The 16,460-nt window shown below is 43.0% G+C and overlaps 1 protein-coding gene across 1 annotated transcript in view; it reads right to left on the bottom strand.

Annotated features, from left to right (window-relative positions):
* Positions 1–16,064, bottom strand: part of LOC133540835 (BMP/retinoic acid-inducible neural-specific protein 3-like) — a 217,294-nt gene extending 201,230 nt beyond the window's left edge. Inside the window, exon 1 of the mRNA XM_061883792.1 lies at positions 15,571–16,064. The gene's annotated coding sequence lies outside the window, so the exon portion shown is untranslated. The remainder of the gene's footprint in view (positions 1–15,570) is intronic.
* Between the last annotated feature and the right edge of the window lie 396 nt (positions 16,065–16,460).

Below are 16,460 nucleotides of genomic sequence, written 5' to 3' on the forward strand. Positions count from 1 at the left end.
AGGTGAAACTAATGCGTAACTATGGAGACAAGATAAACAAGGAAGTACAACCAGGAACTAAGGAAGTCAAACACTAACTGAACATAATACGAAAAGACTCAAAACCGAAACATAAAATGATCCGGGCAGCGGATCATAACAGTTACAGCCTTATTCCAAAATGGAATTAATCAATTTTTGCCCTCAACATTCTGCAGACAATACCCCATGATGAAAATGTAATCCATGAAAGGGCTGGGCGATATATCGATATACCACGATATATCGCAGGTTTTTTCTCCGTGCGATATATGTTCTCACGCAGTTGCTTATAGCTGCTGTCCTCGCTCTTTCCTGTTTCTCCTTCTCACAGACAGAAAACTGTCACGTCATACGTCACATACTGTGAAGAGGCGGAGCCGGCGAACGAGCAACGGGGCAGGGCACGCTGGAGCCCGGCCCAAGATGGCCAGGCTCCAGTATTAAACGAGTATTACTTATACTTGTTTAAATAGACGATGTTCTTTGAACTGGGTCCCAAAAGTTGTTTATTGGGCTCAGGAATGTGACACTTAGCAAGAGATCTCTTATCTGATCAAGCTCTGTCTCCTGTGTCTTTGATGTAACACGTGGACTTTAGTTGACCCGGGCATATGTGTCATCTATTCTTGACCCCCAAAAGAGCTAAATTGTTCCCCTTTCTTGAGTGGCCAAGGGGATAGGTCAAATGCAGAGGACAAACTTCACCACAATGTGACAATCATTGGTACTTTAACTTTAACTTCACCTCACCGCAAGTAAGTTTTTGTTCAATTATGTCAAAGTTAGTGTCTTTTGTTTTGTATGTCCTTAGTTTACATCAAAGTGTCTTTTGTTTCCTTATCCAAGTTTTTGTCTCCGCCTGGTGCGTGCCTTTTGTTTTCAATTTTTATAGTACTCTTAAATCATGTGAGTTGGGAAATTGTGTTAGACGTAAATAAATATAAACGGAATACAATGATTTGCAAATAATTTTCAACCCATATTCAGTTGAATATGCTACAAAGACAACATATTTGATGTTCAGACTGATAAACTTTTTTTTTTGCCAATAATAATTAACTTTAGAATTTAATGGCAGCAACACGTGACAAAAAAGTTGGGAAAGGTGGCAATAAATACTGATAAAGTTGAGGAATGCTCATCAAACACTTATTTGGAACATCCCACAGGTGTGCAGGCTAATTGGGAACAGGTGGGTGCCATGATTGGGTATAAAAACATCTTCCCAAAAAATGCTCAGTCTTTCACAAGAAAGGATGGGGCGAGGTACACCCCTTTGTCCACAACTGTGTGAGCAAATAGTCAAACAGTTTAAGAACAACGTTTCTCAAAGTGCAATTGCAAGAAATTTAGGGATTTCAACATCTACGGTCAAAAATAACATCAAAAGGTTCAGAGAATCTGGAGAAATCAATCCACATAAGCGGCATGGCCGGACACCAACATTGAATGACCGTGACTTTCAATCCCCTCAGATGGCACTGTATCAAAAACCGACATCAAGCTCTAAAGGATATCACCACATGGGCTCAGGAACACTTCAGAAAACCACTGTCACTAAAAACACTTTGTCGCTACATCTGTAAGTGCAAGTTAAAGTTCTACTATGCAAAGCGAAAGTCATGTATCAACAACATCCAGAAATGTAGCCGGCTTCTCTGGGCCCGAGATCATCTAAGATGGACTGATGCAAAGTGGAAAAGTGTTCTGTGGTCTGACGAGTCCACATTTCAAATTGTTTTTGGAAATATTCGGCATCGTTTCATCCGGACCAAAGGGGAAGCGAACCATCCAGACTGTTATCGACGCAAAGTTCAAAAGCCAGCATCTGTGATGGTATGGGGGTGCATTAGTCCCCAAAACATGGGTAACTTTCACATCTGTGAAGGCACCATTAATGCTGAAAGGTACATACAGGTTTTGGAACAACATATGCTGCCATTTAAGTGCCGTCTTTTTCATGGACGCCCCTGCTTGTTTCAGCAAGACAACGCCAAGCTACATTCAGCACGTGTTACAACAGCGTGGCTTCGTAAAAAAAGAGTGCAGGTACTCTCCTGGCCGGCCTGCAGTCCTATCGAAAATGTGTGGCGCATTATGAAACGTAAAATACGACAGCGGAGACCCCGGACTGTTGAACGACTGAAGCTCTACATAAAACAAGAATGGGAAAGAATTCCACTTTCAAAGCTTCAACAATTAGTTTCCTCAGTTCCCAAACGTTTATTGAGTGTTGTTAAAAGAAATGGTGATGAAACGCTGTGGCGAACATGCCCTTTCCCAACTACTTTGGCACGGTTTGCTCATCATTACCCAATCACAGCACATTATTGGTAATTTCATTTAATATTTATTGTTGCTTGATAATAATGGTGTACCCCGAGTGAATATCATACAGAAATAGATACATGAATATCTGTTTATGAATTCATGGGCTGATAGAAGGTGAGCTATATCTCTTTTCATAAGAGGCGACGGCGTGCCTCGCAGGCTTGGACACGGTCAGGTTCACCATGTCTCCCAGGATAGATGAGGACACAGCTGAACGGTGGCACTGCCGTGGCGCAATAAACAGTCTGATGCTTTGGCACTTCACGCCCGACACTGACAAGTGGCAGTGAAAATTACAGCTGTGATTGAGTGTTTTTTTTTTACTAGAAAACACTGCTCGAAAAACCATTCTACGTTTATCGTCGCCTGAAGTGGATGCTTTTGTGCAAAAAGTTTCGCTTTGAATATCCATTCCGCACGTTATATAGGCACTCTAACCCGGAGGGTCAGCAACCCGAGGCTCTCGAGCCGCATGCGGTTCTTTAGTTCAGCCCGAGTGGCTCCCTGGAGGATTGAAAATGAAAAAAGATGGGAGAAAAACATTGGGTGTTTTTAGTATGTTTTTTGTTTCGTAGACAAACATTCCCAGTTGTTTAATATGTTTAATGGTGTCAGGCTTGTCCCTGACGGTTTGGTTTTGATTTAGTTTTTCCTCTGTGTATGTCTGTTTCCTGTCAGCGCTTTCCTGTTTTTCTTCCTGAGCGCTGTTTCCCCTCAGCTGCGGCTAATTGGCACCTAGCCACACCTGGTGTCAATCAGCCCTCTCCTATTTAAACCTGCTTTGTCCTCCGGTCAGAGCTGGATTATTGTCATTGTGACTCGTCGTGGTCTTATGCCGTGGACTGCTTTCTGTCACCAGTTCTCCCTGGTTCCTTGTCACTTGTGAGCTGTTCCTTGGTTCGATTGTTGTTCCTGCTACCTGTCTCCTAGTTTTCTGGTTTGTGTTTTGCCTTCCATTTTTATATTTTTGGACATTAAGTTATGTTTTCTTGCTTCTCTGCATCTTGGGGTTCGTCACAAACTCAACCTGACAAATGGCCCTACAATGAGGTGGCGAATTGTCCAGGGTGTACACGCCTTCCGCCCGATTGTAGCTGAGATAGGCGCCAGCGCCCCCCGCGACCCCGAAAGGGAATAAGTGGTAGAAAATGGATGGATGGATGGATGGATGGTGTCAGGCTTGTCCCTGACAGTTTTGTTTTGTTTTGTTTTGTTTTGTTTTGTTTTAGTTTTCCTCTGTGCATGTATGTTTCCTATCTGCGCTTTTATTTTGGTCATTTCCTGTTTTTCTCCCTGTAGCCACACCTGGTGTCAATCAGCCCTCTTCTATTTAAACCTGCTTTGTCCTCCGGTCAGAGCTGTATTATTGTCATTATGACTCGTCGTAGTCTTATGCCGTGGACTGCTTTCTGTCTCCAGTTCTACCTGGTTCCTTGTCACTTGTGAGCTGTTCCTTGTTTCGATTTTTGTTCCTGCTACCTGTCTCCTGTTTTTCTGTTTTTTGTTTTGCCTTCCATTTTTATATTTTTGGACATTAAGTTATGTTTTCTTGCTTCTCTGCATCTTGGGGTTCGTCACAAACTCAACCTGACAAATGAGGTGGCGAATTGTCCAGGGTGTACACGTCTTCCGCCCCATTGTAGCTGGGATAGGCGCCAGCGCCCCCCGCGACCCCGAAAGGGAATAAGTGGTAGAAAATGGATGGATGGATGGATGGTGTCAGGCTTGTCCCTGACAGTTTGGTTTTGTTTTAGTTTTTCCTCTGTGCATGTATGTTTCCTATCAGCGGTTTTATTTTGGTCATTTACTGTTTTTCTCCCTGTAGCCACACCTGGTGTCAATCAGCCCTCTCCTATTTAAACCTGCTTTGTCCTCTGGTCAGAACTGGATTATTGTCATTGTGACTTGTCGTGGTCTTATGCCGTGGACTGCTTTCTGTCTCCAGTTCTCCCTGGTTCCTTGTCACTTGTGAGCTGTTCCTTGGTTCGATTGTTGTTCCTGGCTACCTGTCTCCTGTTTTTCTGGTTTGTGTTTTGCCTTCCATTTTTATGTTTTTGGACATTAAGTTATGTTTTCTTGCTTCCCTGCATCTTGGGGTTCGTCACAAACTCAACCTGACAAATGGCCCTGAGATGAGGTGGCGAATTGTCCAGGGTGTACACACCTTCCAGCGCCCCCCGCAATCCCGAAGGGAATAAGCGGGACAAAGTGGATGGGAAGGATGGATGTATATATTTAATATGTTTGTGTGTATGCTTCACTGATGAGAGTATTTGGTGAACATTGTTTCGTCCTATTAATTTCGGCGGTTTTTGAACTCACCATAGTGTGGACTCTGACCCATGTAAAATCTTCCACTCCTTCTTTGTCTCATTTTGTCCATCAAACGTTTTATACTGTGCGTGAATGCACAAAGGTGAGCTTGGTTGATGTTACTGACTTGTGTGGAGTGCTAATCAGGCATAATCGGGGAGTGGATGACGGTAAGCTAATCAATGCTAACATGCTATTTAGGCTAACTGTATGTACATATTGCATTATTATGCCTCATTTGTAAATATATCTGATCTAATTTAATATCCTTTACGTACGTTCTCCGTAGGGCTGGGTTTTGTCTCTATATCGTGATATTTGAGTATACGTTCTCACGCAGTTGCTTTTAGCTGCGGGCATTACACTGCATGGGTTTCTCCCTCTTTCTCGTCTCTCCTTCTCACAGAGACCTAAAACAAGCGCACCTTCTTACATACGTCACATGTTTAACGTCACACGCGCTCCCCGGCATAGAGGTAGCGACATGGGTAACCTTAGCTGTGATGCTAACGGTGTGTTGGGGTAATACGAAAGAGAGAAGGTGCGAATCTGGTATCAAATGGAGAACAAATTAATTCCCAAGAAAAACAGCATGGGGTGCATCGTCTGGCAGTGGTTTGGCTTCAAGTGGGAATATGTTTGTGGAGAGGCGGAGCCGACGGTCCGACGGACGAGTAGGGCACGCTGGAGCCCGGCCCAAGATGGCGGCAAAGAGGCAGCGACGGAGAGCGAGCGCCGAGGCGGTGCGCACCAAGCGAAGCCTCAATCAAGATCACGCACCTGGGGACAATCATGCAATCCTCTCGCACTGGTTAAAAGGACGGCAGCCGTTAACGTCGGGGAGGGTGGCGGAGAGACTGGAAGAAGCAGGAATGCAGCTGACGCAAAGCGAGAGAGGAGGAGAGCCGAAGAAAGACGACGAGTGAGCGGGAAAGCAACCTGGATTGAGGTGTTTATTGAAAAATAAACAAAGTCAAACTGCTCGAAGTCATGTCCAGCCAGGTTGGGCGCCAAATGTGACGGTCTCAAGCCGTTGCCTTGCGCGTTCCATGGACCACCAAGGAAGGACATGACTTCGAACAGTTTGACAAACATTCCCAATTGTTCGAAAGCCCACTGTTTAATATGTTTGTGTGTATGCTTCACTGATGAACATCGGTTCGTCCTACTAATTTCGGGGGTTCTTGAACGCACCATAGTGTGGACTGTGACGCATGTTAAGTTTTCCAACCTTTCTTTGTCTCATTTTGTCCACCAAGCATTGTATGTTGTGTGTGAATACACCAAGGTGAGCTTTGTTGATGTTACTGACTTGTGTGGAGTGCTAATCAGGCATATTTGGTTAGTGTATGACTGCAAGCTAATCAATGCTAACATGCTGTTTAGGCTATCTGTATGTACATATTGCATCATTATAGATAGTACTCTATTGATTCCTTCAGGAGACTTCCCTCATCATGCCTCATTTGTAGGTATAGTTGAGCTCATTTAATATCCTTTACTTATGTCCTCCGTGTATATAATTTATATTCGCATGTCTCATGACACATTTTCTGTGTCACGTCCATGGGATCATATTTAGTTTTTGTCATGTTTGGTTTTATTTTTTGGACATTCAGTTCTTATTCCTGCACTTCCTCGTTTTTCTTATTACTATAGCAACTCATTATTTTTCATCTTGTCCTCATGTCACGCCCCTATCCCCATGTCATGCACCTGTTTTCAATCATCATAGCTATTATTCAAACCGGAAGTTGCCAGGAAGTCAGCCTGGCGAATTTTCATATTCCTCAAACTGCCTTCATGCCGTGCCATAGCTGTATGATTATTCTGTCCGTGCCACAGTAAGTTTTTCTTATTCATGCCACAGTGCAAGTATTTTGTTTCATGTTTATAGTTTGTAGCCTTTGTGCTAGTCTTTTGTTTTTCCATTAGTCAAGTTTGTTCTCCGCCATTGTGCGCGCCTTTTGTTTGTTCCTGTTTTAGTTATAGTGTAAATAAACATTCACATCTCGCCCGTGCCAATTTTCCTTTGCGTCGGAAAAACAATCCAAGTCGTAGTCCAAAATGTGACATTCTGTACGTAATAACGGCTGCATTTCAGAGAGTTGTTTGTGTGCCGTGTTGTTCCAGACCACAGCAAACAATATTAAGCTTGCCAAAGATTGTAATAAATCTAATAGAAGAATACAGCCTGCCATTTCCTTTAACTTGGACACACACAACTATACCTTTTGGCTATTGAAAAAACAGTAATTTCCAGGAGTTATCTCACCTTCTGAGCAGCCTCTGATTTACTAATGTTGTAAAAATTTGACATTTCTGTCAACAAAGATTTGCATCAACCTGCGACACGTAGTCATTTTGATAGTAGGCTAATACAGACACATCAATCAATCAATCAATGTTTATTTATATAGCCCCAAATCACAAATGTCTCAAAGGACTGCACAAATCATTACGACTACAACATCCTCGGAAGAACCCACAAAAGGGCAAGGAAAACTCACACCCAGTGTGCAGGGAGAATTCACATCCAGTGGGACGCCGGTGACAATGCTGACTATGAGAAACCTTGGAGAGGACCTCAGATGTGGGCAACCCCCCCCCCTCTAGGGGACCGAAAGCAATGGATGTCGAGCGGGTCTAACATGATACTGTGAAAGTTCAATCCATAGTGGCTCCAACAGAGCCGCGAGAGTTCAGTTCAAGCGGATCCAAGACAGCAGCGAGAGTCCCGTCCACAGGAAACCATCTCAAGCGGATCAGCAGCGTAGAGATGTCCCTAACCGATACAGGCGAGCGGTCCATCCTGGGTCTCGACTCTGGACATTAGTGTTGCCTTCATTCTAATATTTATATACGGCTTTTCATTTTTTGACGGATTTGTTTTTTGTATGGTTGGTCTTTCAATGTTTTGGGTTTCGGACCCCTGCTCTGGCCTGTCTTAGAGGATATAGTATTTGGAACAATATTCGCCTAATTGGAGAACCTTGGGCTCATTAGCAGAGTCACGCTTCGCTGATGATGACTCATGTGTGTTCTTTTCAGGTAATGCCTGCGGGCGACGTGCATAATTAGAACTTGAGTGGGATTTTAAAAAAGCATGTATTTAAAAAAGCTGTAAACGGCAGATTAAGTGAGAATACACTGGAACTGTAATGACAAAAATGAGAAGCAATTGGGAACACAACTAGCACGTAATGTGTTGTGTGTTTTATGCTTTTTTGTCAGACATTGAGTGTGGTTAGATGCTAATATAATGTCATTGTTTATGATTTCAATATACGGTAACATATCCACTAATGTTACCGTATATGAGGTCTTGTGTAGAACAGGGGTCGGGAACCTTTTTGGCTGAGAGAGCCATCAATCAATCAATCAATGTTTATTTATATAGCCCCAAATCACAAATGTCTCAAAGGACTGCACAAATCATTACGACTACAACATCCTCGGAAGAACCCACAAAAGGGCAAGGAAAACTCACACCCAGTGGGCAGGGAGAATTCACATCCAGTGGGACGCCAGTGACAATGCTGACTATGAGAAACCTTGGAGAGGACCTCAGATGTGGGCAACCCCCCCCCTCTAGGGGACCGAAAGCAATGGATGTCGAGCGGGTCTAACATGATACTGTGAAAGTTCAATCCATAGTGGCTCCAAGACAGCAGCGAGAGTCCCGTCCACAGGAAACCATCACAAGCGGATCAGCAGCGTAGAGATGTCCCCAACCGATACAGGTTGGGGACATGAAAGCCAAATATTTTTCAACACTGAAGACAACTAAATTTGTGCATTTTTAAGAATGACCAACATTCGTAGAGTATAATAGGTCTCTTATTCTTTTTAACAACATTGTTATTATAAAAGTTAACCAATAATACATATAATTCTTCTTACAAATTAATGCGACATCTCGAACAGGTGCGGTAGAAAACGGATGGTTGGATTAAATTGCATGAGAATGTTTTGTAATTTGAACGTTATTTTTGAAACTGTGATTACCAGCCGAATTATTCATTACTTATCGTGTTAAGCAATGTCAGCTAAGATTTATCTGAGAGCCAGGTGCAGAGCCATAGCATTAGACACCTTTTTTACCTGCACCCTGCCTCCCGCTGTTTCCCACGTCTACAAAGCAATTCGCTACCGACTGCCACCTACTGATATGGAAGAGTATTACGCGGTTTCTCTGCATAGCTCGGTTGATAAGAGTGGCCGTGCTAGCAACCTGAGGGTTCCAGGTTCGATACCCGCTTCCGCCATCCTAGTCACTGCCGTTGTGTCCTTGGGCAAGACACTTTACACACCTACCCTCAGTGCCACCCACACTGGTTTAAATGTAACTTAGATATTGGGTGTCACTTTGTAAAGCGCTTTGAGTCACTAGAGAAGAGCGCTATATAAATGTAATTATCTGAGAGCCATATGTAGTCATCAAAAGAGCCACATCTGGCTCTAGAGCCTGGTGTAGAAAAACAACTACAAATCAATCAATCAATCAATCAATGTTTACTTATATAGCCCTAAATCACTAGTGTCTCAAAGGGCTGCACAAACCACCACGACATCCTCGGTAGGCCCATATAAGGGCAAGGAAAACTCACACCCAGTGGGACGTCGGTGACAATGATGACTATGAGAACCTTGGAGAGGAGGAAAGCAATGGATGTCGAGCGGGTCTAACATGATACTGTGAAAGTTCAATCCACAATGGATCCAACATAGTCGCGAGAGTCCAGTCCAAAGCGGATCCAACACAGCAGCGAGAGTCCCGTTCACAGCGGAGCCAGCAGGAAACCATCCCAAGCGGAGGCGGATCAGCATCGCAGAGATGTCCCCAGCCGATACACAGGCAAGCAGTACATGGCCACCGGATCGGACCGGACCCCCTCCACAAGGGAGGGTGGGACATAGAAGAAAAAGAAAAGAAACGGCAGATCAACTGGTCTAAAAAGGGAATCTATTTAAAGGCTAGAGTATACAAATGAGTTTTAAGGTGAGACTTAAATGCTTCTACTGAGGTGGCATCTCGAACTGTTACCGGGAGGGCATTCCAGAGTACTGGAGCCCGAACGGAAAACGCTCTATATGTGCTCAAATGTGCACTTCATTCACTAACTGTGTTACAAAAAAAATCAATTGGAATAAAACATAATGTTAGATATAGAGAACATACAAACCCTTTATTTATTAAATCACAATTATTGAAATTGAATTTTTTAGTGCATATGAAAACAGCTAAAATTTTGTACAAAGCAAACTATAACCTGCTACTAAATAATGTACAACAGACCTGGGCTAATTAAGGCCCGGGGGGGGGGGGCCACACGCGGCCCGTTGAGTTTTTCAATCTGGCCCGCCGGACATTCCTAAATATTTTTTTTTAGATCTTTAAGATCAGGGGTCTCAAACACGCAGCCCGCGGGCCAATTGCGGCCCGCCAGACGTCATTTTTGCGGCCCGCACCTTGATGTGAAAATTTAAAGGGGGGACATTATCACAATTTCTGAAGGGTTCAAACTAGGGATGCACCGAAATGAAAATTTGTGGCCGAAGCCGAATAAAATTTAAAAGCTTGGCCGAAGGGCCGAATACCAGATAATGAATGCAGTTTTTCACATTTTTTTTTTATATTGCATAAATAGCCTAGAAAAATATTTGGACATGTTTTTCAAATAAAGTGATTTTTTATTGAATATTGACATCTTTTAAATATTCCAGTAGCCTTTGCTTTTCAAAAAAAAAGCACAAAGTTTTTCATTTATATTAGGCCTTCAAACAAAACATGCATTCCAAAAAAAAAATAAAGTGCATTAAAGTGGATAAACCCACAACAAATGAATTATTGTCCTTTTGGCAAAAGTCTGCTTAGCCACAGTGGATATGCTAATAATGTAAACAGAAGGCTTAAGTAAATCTCAATTAAGTGTGTGCTTGTAACCTCATACACTTATACAGGTAGCCTACACAACAGGCTAATAATGTAAACAGAAGGCTCAAGTAAATCTCAATTAAGTGTGTGCTTGTAACCTCATACACTTATACAGGTAGCCTACACAACAGGCTAATAATGTAAACAGAGGCCCCACTAAATCTCAATAAGTGTGTGCTTGTAACCTCATACACTTATACAGGTACACAACATATCCCAACGTCACCGCGTCACGGCACGTTGGTTGATTGCGTCACACGCCACTATTCGGCTTTGTTTTTAACTCATTCCACCGAAGGCCGAATGTGGCTTTTTTTGCCATATTCGGTTACCGATTAATCGGTGCATCCCTAGTTAAAAACAATAAAAATCAGTTCCCTTATCTGCCTATTGTGTTACTAGTGTTTTAGTGAGATTATATAGTCATACCTGAAAGTCGGAGGGGTGTGGTGACCGCCAGTGTCTCTGAGGGAAGCCACGGAGGAGCCAAGAAAGTCGCAGCTGCCTCTTTGACAGCTGCAGGAGGAACGACACAAGCTCCGCTCATGTTTACGGTAAGAGCCGACTTATTACCACAATTTTCTCACCGAACCCTGCCGGTTGACGTGTGGTAAAGAACCATGTTCGCTTGACCGCTCTGTTCCATATGAAAGCTTCACAACAAACAAAAAAACACCGGCTGTGTTTGCGTTGCTAGAGCCGGCTGCAATACGCCGCTTTCCACCAACATCTTTCTTCTTTGATGTCTCCATTATTTATTGAAAAAATTACAAAAGATTCAGCAACACAGATGTCCAGAATACTGTCTAATTTTGTGAAAAAAACAGACTACTTTTAGCCGTGATCTGTGCTGGAAGAACATGTCTGCTACCGCCGGTGACGTCACGCACGCGTCGTCATTCCGCGATGTTTTCAACAGGATACTTCGCGGGAAATTTTGAATTGCAATTTAGTAAACTAAACCGGCCGTATTGGCATCTGTTGCGATGTTAATATTTAATCATTGATATATAAACTATCAGACTGCGTGGTCGGTAGTAGTGGGTTTCAGTAGGCCTTTAAAGGGGAACATTATCACCAGACCTATGTAAGCGTCAATATATACCTTGATGGTGCAGAAAAAAGACCATATATTTTTTGAACCGATTTCCGAACTCTAAATGGGTGAATTTTGGCGAATTAAACGCCTTTCTGTTTATCGCTCTTTTTGCGATGACGTCAGAACGTGACGTCTCCGAGGTAATACAGCCGCCATTTTCATTTTCAACACATTACAAACACCGGGTCTCAGCTCTGTTAATTTCCGTTTTTTTGACTATTTTTTGGAACTTTGGAGACATCATGCCTAGCCGGTGTGTTGTCGGAGGGTGTAACAACACTGACAGGGAGGGATTCAAGTTGCACCACTGGAACCAAGATGCAAAAGTGTCTGCTGCCAGACCCCCATTGAATGTGCCGGAGTGTCTCCACATTTGACCGGCGATGACAGACATGGCGCAGAGAAGTATGGATAACCTGCAGATACATTTGCAACAATAAAGTCAACGAAATCACAAAGGGGAGTTTTGTTGTTGACTTATGTGCTAATCAGACATATTTGGTTGCGGCGTGACTGCCAGCTAATCGATGCAAACAAGCTACGCTAATCGATGCTAACATGCTATTTACTGGCGGTGCTAAAGCACACATGGCACAGAGATGTATGGATAACCTGCAGATGCATTTGCAACTATAAAGTCAATGAATTCACAAAAGGTGAGTTTTGTTGATGTTGAGTGCCAGCTAATCGATGCTAATATGCTACGCTAATCGATGCTAACATGCTATTTACCGGCGATGCCAAAGCAGACATGGCACAGAGATGTATGGATAACCTGCAGATACATTTGCAACAATAAAGTCAACGAAATCACAAAGGTGAGTTTTGTTGTTGACTTATGTGCTAATCAGACATATTTGGTTGCGGCGTGACTGCCAGCTAATCGATGCAAACAAGCTACGCTAATCGACGCTAACATGCTATTTACCGGCAGTGCTAAAGCACACATGGCACAGAGATGTATGGATAACCTGCAGATGCATTTGCAATGATATAGTCAACAAAATCACAAAGGTGAGTTTTGTTGTTGACTTATGTGCTAATCAGACATATTTGGTTGCGGCGTGACTGCCAGCTAATCGATGCAAACAAACTACGCTAATCGACGCTAACATGCTATTTACCGGCAGTGCTAAAGCACACATGGCACAGAGATGTATGGATAACCTGCAGATGCATTTGCAATGATATAGTCAACAAAATCACAAAGGTGAGTTTTGTTGATGTTGACTTATGTGCTAATCAGACATATTTGGTCGCGGTGTGACTGCCAGCTAATCAATGCTAACAAGATACGCTAATCGACGCTAACATGCTATTTACCGGCGGTGCTAAAGCAGACATGGCACAGAGATGTATGGATAACCTGCAGATGCATTTGCAACTATAAAGTCAACGAATTCACAAAGGTGAGTTTTGTTGATGTTGAGTGCCAGCTAATCGATGCTAATATGCTACGCTAATCGACGCTAACATGCTATTTACCGGCGGTGCTAAAGCAAACATGGCACAGAGATGTATGGATAACCTGCAGATGCATTTGCAACTATAAAGTCAACGAATTCACAAAGGTGAGTTTTGTTGATGTTGAGTGCCAGCTAATCGATGCTAATATGCTATGCTAATCGACGCTAACATGCTATTTACCGGCGGTGCTAAAGCAAACATGGCACAGAGATGTATGGATAACCTGCAGATGCATTTGCAACTATAAAGTCAACGAATTCACAAAGGTGAATTTGGTTGATGTTGAGTGCCAGCTAATTGATGCTAATATGCTACGCTAATCGATGCTAACATGCTATTTACTGGCGGTGCTAAAGCAGACATGGCACAGAGATGTATGGATAACCTGCAGATGCATTTGCAACGATAAAGTCAACGAATTCACAAAGGTGAGTTTTGTTGATGTTGAATGCCAGCTAATCGATGCTAATATGCTACGCTAATCGATGCTAACATACTATTTACCGGCGGTGCTAAAGCACACATGGCACAGAGATGTATGGATAACCTGCAGATGCATTTGCAATGATATAGTCAACAAAATCACAAAGGGGAGTTTTGTTGATGTTGACTTATGTGCTAATCAGACATATTTGGTCGCGGTGTGACTGCCAGCTAATCGATGCTAACAAGCTACGCTAATCGACGCTAACATGCTATTTACCGGCGGTGCTACAGCAGACATGGCACGGAGATGTATGGATAACCTGCAGATGCATTTGCAACTATAAAGTCAACGAATTCACAAAGGTGAATTTGGTTGATGTTGAGTGCCAGCTAATTGATGCTAATATGCTACGCTAATCGATGCTAACATGCTATTTACCGGCAATGCCAAAGCAGACATGGCACAGAGATGTATGGATAACCTGCAGATGCATTTGCAACTATAAAGTCAACGAATTCACAAAGGTGAGTTTTGTTGATGTTGAATGCCAGCTAATCGATGCTAACATGCTATTTACTGGCGGTGCTAAAGCAAACATGGCACAGAGATGTATGGATAACCTGCAGATGCATTTGCAACTATAAAGTCAACGAATTCACAAAGGTGAGTTTTGTTGATGTTGAATGCCAGCTAATCGATGCTAACATGCTATTTACTGGCGGTGCTAAAGCAGACATGGCACAGAGATGTATGGATAACTTGCAGATGCATTTGCAACTATATTACGTTTCCTTCCACCCACATTTAATGCAAAAAAAACTACTTACCAATTGACGGATTTAAGTTGCTCCAGTGTCACGAGATGCGAAAGTCCTGATCGTTTGGTCCGCACATTTTACCAGCGATGCTAACACAGCTATTCGGCCATGCTATGGCTATGAATAGCGTCAATAGCTATTCGCTCAATAGCTTCAGTTTCTTCTCCAATACTTTCATACTCCAACCTTCCGTTTCAATACATCTGTTGAATCGCTTAAGCCGCTGAAATCCGAGTCTGAATCCGAGCTAATGTCGCTATATCTTGCTGTGCTATTCGCCGTTGTTTGTTTACTTTGGCAGCACTGTGTGACGTCACAGGGAAATGGATTGTCGCAACGCAAATAGCGAAAATCAAGCACTTTAAAGCTTTTTTTCAGGGATATTCGGACCGGTAAAAAATTTCAAAAAATACAACAAGCCACTGGGAACTGATTTTTATCGTTTTTAACAATTTTGAAATTGTGATAATGTTCCCCTTTAAAGTGCCCTCTTTGGGGATTGTAATAGAGACATTTTTAACATGAATATATATGGAACATGTCCACAAAACAGGGCTTCACGGTGGCAGAGGGGTTAGTGCGTCTGCCTCACAATACGAAGGTCCTGCAGTCCTGGGTTCAAATCCAGGCTCGGGATCTTTCTGTGTGGAGTTTGCATGTTCTCCCCGTGAATGCGTGGGTTCCCTCCGGGTACTCCGGCTTCCTCCCACTTCCAAAGACATGCACCTGGGGATAGGTTGATTGGCAACACTAAATTGGCCCTAGTGTGTGAATGTTGTCTGTCTATCTGTGTTGGCCCTGCGATGAGGTGGTGACTTGTCCAGGGTGTACGCCGCCTTCCGCCCGATTGCAGCTGAGATAGGCGCCAGCGGCCCCCGCGACCCCGAAAGGGAATAAGCGGTAGAAAATGGATGGATGGATGGGTCCACAAAACAACTAGCTGTCAACACTGAATGTTGCATTGTTGCATTTTATATTCACAGTTGATGAAGTTATATTCATATTAAATAAATATATTTATAAAGGATTTTTAGAATATTAAAAAAAAAATCTCACGTACCCCTTGGCATACCTTCAAGTACCCCCAGGGGTACCCGTACCCCCCATTTGAGAACCACTGCTCTAGAAAATGGATAAATGGATGGAAAGTACTCACCACAGTTATGAGCAGCAGGTACGTTTACATTTCCCGTTAGGTTGCCAGGTGTTTTTTTTTTTTTTTTCAATTGTTCAAACTCATTTCACTTTTGCCAGGACTCCCCCCAAAAAAATAAAAAAAATAAAATGTCCACAGTCCGATATCCGCTGGGAAAGACGAGTCACGGTGTCGCTTCCGTGTCGCTTTTTGTGAGAAACTTTGAAAAAGGATTCGATATAATGACTCGACACAACGATATCATCCAGACGCCGTCGAGAGGGACGGAATTGAAACCAGAGGTTAGTACGTGGGAGCAAAAAAAGACGTAAGTATTCGACCAAGCTTCCTTTTTTTTAAAAAAAAAAAAAAAGAAGAATTCTCCGATATAAATTCCAACACGACGTCGTTTTTTTGTTTTTGTTTTCCTGCCCCCGGCTCGGTCCGCCTACCCGTGGCGGAGTGCGTGTCGAAGGAAGGAAGCAGCCAGATGCCGAGGAAGGAGCGTGGACATCACACCCCCTCCCCCCCCCACCTCTCTCTCACTCCGAGTCACATGTTCCACACACAAGTAGCGGTCTGTAAGAGCTGCCAGGGCCGGGGTTCGAGCTCGGAGACGTGGCCAGAATGATAGCGAGCTGTTCGGTCAACCACGCTACTTCCTGGTCGATGAGACGAACTGGCGCGCCAAAAAAAACAAACAAACAAAAAAAAACAAGTCAAGTGACACTGTTGTCATGTAATGGTGCATTTATGTAAAAATTAAACATGTCCTTTTTTTTTTTTAACACAGCATTAGATAGACGTTAACATGTTCTAATAAGGTGAGGAATGTACTGTACATACAGTATATTGCCAAAAGTATTTAGGTATAAATTTTCAAGTATTTCATATATATATATATATATATA

This window comes from Nerophis ophidion, linkage group LG22 (assembly GCF_033978795.1).
Source record: "Nerophis ophidion isolate RoL-2023_Sa linkage group LG22, RoL_Noph_v1.0, whole genome shotgun sequence".
Taxonomy (NCBI): Eukaryota; Metazoa; Chordata; class Actinopteri; order Syngnathiformes; family Syngnathidae; genus Nerophis; species Nerophis ophidion.